The 7,658-nt window shown below is 42.6% G+C and overlaps 1 pseudogene; it reads left to right on the top strand.

Moving 5' to 3' along the window:
• Window positions 1–4,737: 4,737 nt before the first annotated feature.
• On the top strand, window positions 4,738–5,170 carry LOC110596787 (annotated as a pseudogene).
• The last annotated feature ends 2,488 nt before the right edge of the window (window positions 5,171–7,658 follow it).

The following is a 7,658-nucleotide window of genomic DNA, read 5'->3' as shown; positions in this document are numbered from 1 at the left end:
TGGCTCAGCCTGTAATCCCGCGCCTTTGGGAGGCTGAGGTGAGTGGATTGCCTGAGCCCGCGGGTTCGAGACCCGCCTGGGCAGCGAGACCTCATCTCTACAATAAAATCAAAAAAGTCAGCCAGGCGTGGTAGCGCATGCCTATAATTCCGGCTACTCGGAAGGCTGAGGCAGAAGGATCGCCGGAGCCCAGCAGGTCGAGGCTGCGGTGGCCGGGAGCAGCCACTGCACTCCAGTCTGGGCGACAGAGTGAGATTCCAACTCAAAAAAAAAAAAAAAAATTTGTAATCCAGCTGGATTATACAACCTGCACATCAAATGACATCAGGAAATGCACCAAATGACTGATTGGTAGATCGGAGTGCAAATTACCAGCAGAGTAAACATAGGAAGCAAATTCCCATACCTGTGTATCATATGCCTCGCTGTCAGTTTCTCATCTAACTCTCCTGACACACCTCTCAGGTGTTTTTATAGACAAGTAAACTGAGGCTCAAAAAGTTAACTCTCACTGGGACAACCAGCAAGTAGGTGGCAGGAATAAACAAGATGTACATCCTGGATGTGACTCCAAAGCCCATGTTCACGTTTCTATATTTTAGTATTTTTCTCATACTTGAAAAAGAAAGAGTTGTACATACATTAATTATCCAGGAAAAAATGACACCAAAATACCAAAGGGTTTTCTAAAAGTCACTCTGGTTAAAAAGCAACCTTTATATTTTCCTGTTTTATTAAATAGATAATGCTGAATGTAACTCTGTCTTAATACTCAGCACTGTTAGGAGAACCAACGATTTTCGCTCAGAATGCCGGCCTGCTTGGCCTCCATGATTAATTAGTGTGAGGTGCAGAACCGCTGGCCACCACGCTGAATGGCCCACTCTGCTATGCTTGTCTTCTGGGCCACCTGCCATCTCTCACTGCCATCAGCTGGCCCTCCTTCTATCAGTCGCCCCTTCTCCACCTCGCGTCTGGCTTAGACTCTAGGACAGCTGAGCTCCGAGGCCTTTTCTGTTGACTTCCAGCTCCTGGGTATGTTCCAGATGGCAGAGGTTACTAAAAGTCTGACCTCTGGATAAGTGGGCATAGTTATGCCTAAGAGCTGGGAGGATACATTATAAAGAGGTCATCAGTGTGGGGGCAGGGGGAGAGAAACAGGAAATAGGGCCAAAAAGTAGCAGCTTCCTGGATCAGCTGAGTTAGCACCAGCTTTTAAACTCAAGAAACATGAAGCTTAAAGATAGAGACTATCTAAGGATAGGAACTCTTAGAATGTGCAAAAAATAACAGGAATAACTTTCCTGTTCACCAAACACCTACTCTGCGCCTGGCATCAGCCTAGGTGCTTTCTAAAAACTGTTCCATTTAATTAATGACATAATATCGCTCCAAATCCAGAATGAGGAATCTGAGGACCACAGGAGCTTTTAAGACCAAAGACACTGAGCTAGTAAGCAGCAGAGGTGGATCTGAACCCTGGAACGGATGCCAGTGCCCATCTATATACTCCTTCCACTATCCCAGGCTGCCTTAAAACCTCTTCTGACAGAAGCAGACAAATCCACCAACAAATCCATCGAAGCATTCCAATCAAAAAGGTAAATGAAGGACAGAAAGCAGCACATGAGATAATAAAGTCCATGAGGCCATAGCCTATTAGGTAGGCAAATTGCTAAACTGATTCGCCTTGTGCAAATGAGTACTGAGGACCATCAGAGACTCCCCAGGCAGCTGGTGACTTGGAACCATTCCAGGATGGCAGTCTCTGATGAAGGGCAAGTCAGTCTCCTTAACTGAGGAGCAGAGAATTAATCCTCATCAAGATTTTCAGCTGCTGCCACCCCCAATACTAGATCCGGCAGCTTGTGCCGTCAAAACTCATGAGCAGACAGACTGCTGTCAGGCAGAAGACCTTTCCCCTCAATTAAAAATATTACTGGACAATTTTCCCACACACAGCAGGACACAGGTTTGTGTAGAAGCCAGTAACACCCCAAGAACAACCCTCTGCCACACCGAGGAGCCACGATGAACAAAATGATTTGGATGTGCAGAGAAGGATCAAGGGCAATAAGGACAGAAAAACAAGAAAGGCATGCTGAACTAAAGATGACCAAGCTGAAGACATTTCATGGTTCTCTTTGTTCTGGATCCAGATGAAATCTTATGTACAGTTGAATAATTACAATTTCCACACAGGTTTATCTGCTCAGTGGAGTAAATGGTTGCTGAAAAGTTACATGCAAATCAAACACTGGTTAAGTGCACCTATTTTAAATGCCTAAGAAGGGGGGGTTGAAGAGACTATACAAAGAATCTCATCCATTTGTTTAACTCACAAATGTAGAGTTTCCCAAAGATAAGCAGCTTCTCAGGGTTAGGTCCCCAAACCAAGTCTCTGTCAGCCAACCCAGAGCTCCTTCCCCTCACCCCTCTTAGTCATACTACCCTTCTGTCCTTTCCACAAAACCCTGTAAACTTAAATATTCACCCCCTCAGTATACTAAATTTTACTTTTTTTTTTTTTTTTTTTTGAGTCTCACTCCGTTGTCCAGGCTGGAGTGCAGTAGAACACTCACGGCCACCCCAGCGTCCACCTGCTGGGTTCAGGTGATCCTTCTGCCTCAGCCTTCCAAGTAGCCAGAACTACTGCACATGCTACCACGCTGGTTAACTTTTTTGATTTATTGTAGAGACAAGGTCTCACCAAGTTGCCCAGGCTGGTCTTGAACCCCTGGGCTCAGGCAATCCTCTTGCCTCGGCCTCCCAAAGTGCTGGGATTACAGGCTTGAGCTACCGCGACCAGTCAATTTTACAATTCTTAATTCTTTTATGACCAAATGTGGGGCTCACTTTTTTTGCATCCAGGCACTATAACCACCACAACAAAATATGTATCGAGAGTCAGTTCTATCTCAGGCACTGCTCTGGGCACTGGAGACCTGGTGGCAAACAAAACAGTCTCTACCCTCATGGAGAGACCAGTGTCATTCCTGTGGAGACAGACAAGAAACTGACAAACACATGGCACACAATGTCAGGCTGTGACAACCTCTAGGAAGACAAGCAAGCAAAACCCCATCAGCTCCACGGCAGTCATTTCTGTAGGCCTTGTTCATGAATGCTGTACCAGCACCAAGTAGGTACATTTTGGCTAATGGAATGAAAAGAAAGTGAAGAGTGGTACAATTTTAAATAGGGAAGTCAGGAAAATGTGAGGTGATATTTAAGCAACACATGCCAAAAAGACTCAGAAATTAAGTGTAGCCTATGGAAGGTAACTGCCATCACTCTGAGAAATGACTAAAAATAAATGTATGACTAATCTTTTAGAATTCGTTTTTACAGAATGCTCCACACCTAGCACAGTGAATGACCTCAAGTAAGCACAGTCAATTAACTGGCTGTGCAGGCTGGCTCCGTGTCAGGCAGTCCCCAGGCAACTCCAGGTATCTTCAGGAGCCCACTAACAGCAATAGCAGTGGTAACACGCTGGTATCAACAACTCCACACCACAATCATAAAAACACTCCCTTCAACAAAGCCATTACTAGGCTTTCCCAGACCAGAAACTCTTCCAAGGGAGAAATCTAGCTCCCTATATCCAAAATGAAGCATGGTTCTCGGAATCTCTGTTAATAACAATGATATTATCATCACCGCCTAGAACTGAACTCCCACTGTATACTACCCATGCAGTACCACAATCCTGCAAATTGGACAACACAGTGACTTACCTAAAAACATACTACTAGGAAGAGGCAAAAGTTCACATCCAAACCTACGCCTGTATAATTTAGGCTTTTGTCATGTCAGAGCTTCAGGTAATGCCGGCTAAATGCAATTGAATTCAAGTACCATCATGTCACCCTGTAAAATATGCGATTTTTCTCTGCAGGAAAGCCTAAGTGACCAAGATAAGACCATTATTTTTATGATGTCTTATAAAGGATCAAGTGAAAACATTTTGACTTCATGGCACTTTTTTTTTTTGGAGTTGGAGTCTTACTCTATCACCCAGGCTAGACTGCGGTGGCACATTTATGGCCACCACAGCCTCAACCTGCTGGTTTCAGGTGATCTTTCCGCCTCAGCTTTCCAAGTAGCTGGAACTACAGGCACATGCCACCATGCCCAGCTAAATTTTCTTGATTTATTGTAGAGATGAGGTCTCACCAAGTTGCCCAGGCTGGTCTCGAACCCGTGGAATCAGGCAATCCTCTCAACTTGGCCTCCCAAAGTGCTGGGATTATACGCATGAGCCACTGTGCCCAGTCTCACATATTCTTATTATATTATAAATAAATCCACATTAAATCTATCACCTACTCTTACTATAAACACTCCTAGGCACCTGGGAAAGTGTTCAGGGCACAGTCCCTGAGCATCACTGACCTGGTGGCACAACCATAATGAGAACCCAACTTAGTGGTTCCATCCTTCAACTTAGCAAATGCCAGTGCCACTAAGGCAAAAGAGCTTAATGTGAAATGCTCTTCAACTCAGTTGGTATTGAATTTGTGTCAAGCTCTTCCCATGAGTGTTAACTGTGTCACATACTCTGGGTCAGTAGCTACATATGTGCTGTCATGAAGGGTTCTTTATTCTGTTCATCACATCATGAAACCGTAAAACTTCATTCAGGTATTTTATAGAGCCCATTTTGCCTATGCAGATTAAATCCACTTAATCCTTTCTCCTTTTGCTGCCATAGCTGAAGTGGCAGCAGGCAAAATGAAGTTCAATCCCTTTGTGACTTCAGACCAAAGCAAGAACTGCAAAGGCATTTCAATGTGCCTTCCCACATTCGCAGAAAGATTGTCTTCCCCTCTCTCCAAAGAGCTGAGACAAGTACAATGTTCGATCCATACCCATCCAAATGGATGACAAAGTTCAGGTTGTATGGAAATACTATAAAGGTCAGCAAACTGGCAAAGGAGTCCAGATTTACAGGAAGAAATATGTTATCTACACTGAATGGGTGCAGTGGAAAAAGACTAATGGCACAACTGTCCATGTGGGCATTCACCCCAGCAAAGTAGTTATCACTAGGCTAAAACTGAACAAAGACCGTAAAAAGATCTTTGAACGGAAAGCCAAATCTAGCCAAGCAGGAAAGGAAAGGAGCAAATACAAGGAAGAAACCACCGAGAAGATGCAGGAATAAAGTAATCTTATATACTTCCATTAAAAACTGCTAAAATGAAAAAAAAAAATCCACTTAAATCTTCCAAAACCAAGTATTTTAAGTTAATCCTAATTATTAATAGCTTAAGTTTCTCTATATTTGAAGGTCTGAATACATCCAAATTATTTTAATGATGAGTTTATGTAAAATTTATTTTTCAACTAATTCCCAAAGGGAAACGATTTACATACTTCAAAAACTAATATATACACACACACACACACACACACACAAAAGCACACACACACACGCACCCTTCTCATTTTGGGGAAGGAACAAAATTTGCTGGCGATTTTAACCAAACTATTTCCTAATTACTTATAATGTCCCTTATAACTAGGTTGTGAGACCTGGAAGGACTGCATTTAGTATCCTCAACAACTAGCATGGTAAACAGTCAAGCTGCTTATGAATAAATGAACAAAAGAATGACTGAATGAATACACACCAGATTAACCCAGTTATACATTCCATCTGTTTCAACTTAATCTAGGTAAAAACAAGCTTCAGTAAGTGGAAATGCTACCTCATTCTCTAGTGTTTCTGCAATAGAGAATTATAGTTTTGATTTTCCACCAAACTAGACTTGGAAGTATTTTAATTAAATTCAGCCACATGACATACAGCAAGCAGACATTTTAAACAAAAATCTCATTTTAACAATTATTTCTCTGGTTTAGTCACACTTTCCATCTGAATTCCTAAACCAACAGTGATTATAACCTGTGGGCAAAAATGTGCATCATAAAAAAATCATCAAGGCTAGCTAGGGCAAAACATTCTGGTTCTTGGAAATAGAAGTACAAACCTTTGTTAATCCCTATGACTTCATTCAATAATACTTAAAGCCATCATTCAGGGTAGGCCAAAATAAGGAACGCATACAAGGCTACTTGACCTTTTTGCGCAAAAACTTGGTTTTTTTGTTACTGGGTCTCAGTTATATTGAAGCAGGAGCTAATGCACGCCACCATCATATACCTAATGATCTGAACACAATGCAATAGTCTCACCTGACAATTATCATACAATCAAAACCTACTTCCCCAACATCATGCTTCCCTAGAGAGGAATCTTCTTCCATAAGGAGGTGGACAAAGAAAGACTGGAGCAGTAAACAGAAAAAAAGTGATAAAATGTCATCAGCAGATAATTCTCTCCTTAAATTCTTCTGCTATTAAAAGGAGCCACAGGCTTTTGAACCACATTTCTACAGTCATCTAGCGACTAGCTATTTTGCCTAACAGCTTCAGAAAGAAGACTCAGAGAACAGAGCCCACACACTGGTCCAACCCAAGATGTCAATTCCAGGCCAGGTTGAGGACTCAGCAAGTAACTGTCACCACCATACTGGATTCAGCTGCTACAAGGTGCTGGGTGTATCACAGATTGCAGTATCCTATTCCCCTACATGTGATCTTACTAAAAGAAAAGGCTTCTAGAAGCAGATTGCCAGGGGTTACCATAAAAACTTAAAGCACTTATTCAACAAACATTGACCAAGCACAACCATTGTGCTGGCAGTGGGCTAGGTGATGGAAGAGCTGCTGACAGTTTCTACAAGAGACTGAACCTGCACTTCCCATGGACCAGGCCAGATCTCTATCTGTAAGCCACCAAGACATGTACCCCTAAGATCACACTCCAAAGAACACCTACTACTGCTGTCTGACCAGGAAAAAAAAAAGTTTCATTCCAGCACAGACTTCCAGCCTCGCTTCCAAGATGGGAAACACACACAATCAATGCCTGTGAAATATACAAGACACCTTCACCTCCTTGTTTCATGAGAAACTAGTGCTAAAAGAAGCTAACCAACTTGCCCAGAAGTACAGAGCTACCAAGCCAAATTATATTTGAAATTCACGTGTTCATCTGATGACAAAAGTCTTAATCTGTATAGTATGCTCCCCTAAACTTACCGAGACCCTAACATATGCCACCAGGGAATCCTCTGCCTGCCAGGCCCTTAGCTCCCTTTCACCTATTGGATTCAGTCTTTGAGGTCCAGATCAAAATACCATTCCATTCCTGAAGTTAACATAGCGTCTGGCACAATGTAGATGCTTAGTAACTGTTGGCTATGTTGAAAATACACATTACATGTCCACAACAGGAAAACTGTAGTACCTTTATTGCCGAGGCATGAGGATTTACTTAAAGAATTAATTTCATTCTCAAGTATGAAGGTATATACCCAACTCCTTTTTTTATTTTAGTCAGAATCTCACTGTGTCACCCAGCATGGAGTGCAGTGGCATGCTCACAGCCACTGCAGCCTCAACCTCCTGGGCTCAGGAGGTCCTTCCACCTCAGTCTTCCAAGTAGCTGAAACAGGCATGTTCCACCACACCCAGTTAATCGTATATACCCAATTCCAACTATGCATAAGGAACTCAGAATCGCACCATACATAGCTTAGCATGCAAAGTGGCAACAGGACCATGACTTACCAGAAAACCACTCA

This window comes from Carlito syrichta, unplaced genomic scaffold (genome assembly GCF_000164805.1).
Source record: "Carlito syrichta isolate Samal-C Ts95f unplaced genomic scaffold, Tarsius_syrichta-2.0.1 Scaffold314155, whole genome shotgun sequence".
NCBI classification, from domain to species: Eukaryota; Metazoa; Chordata; class Mammalia; order Primates; family Tarsiidae; genus Carlito; species Carlito syrichta.
This window is presented reverse-complemented; position numbering and strand designations above follow the sequence as displayed.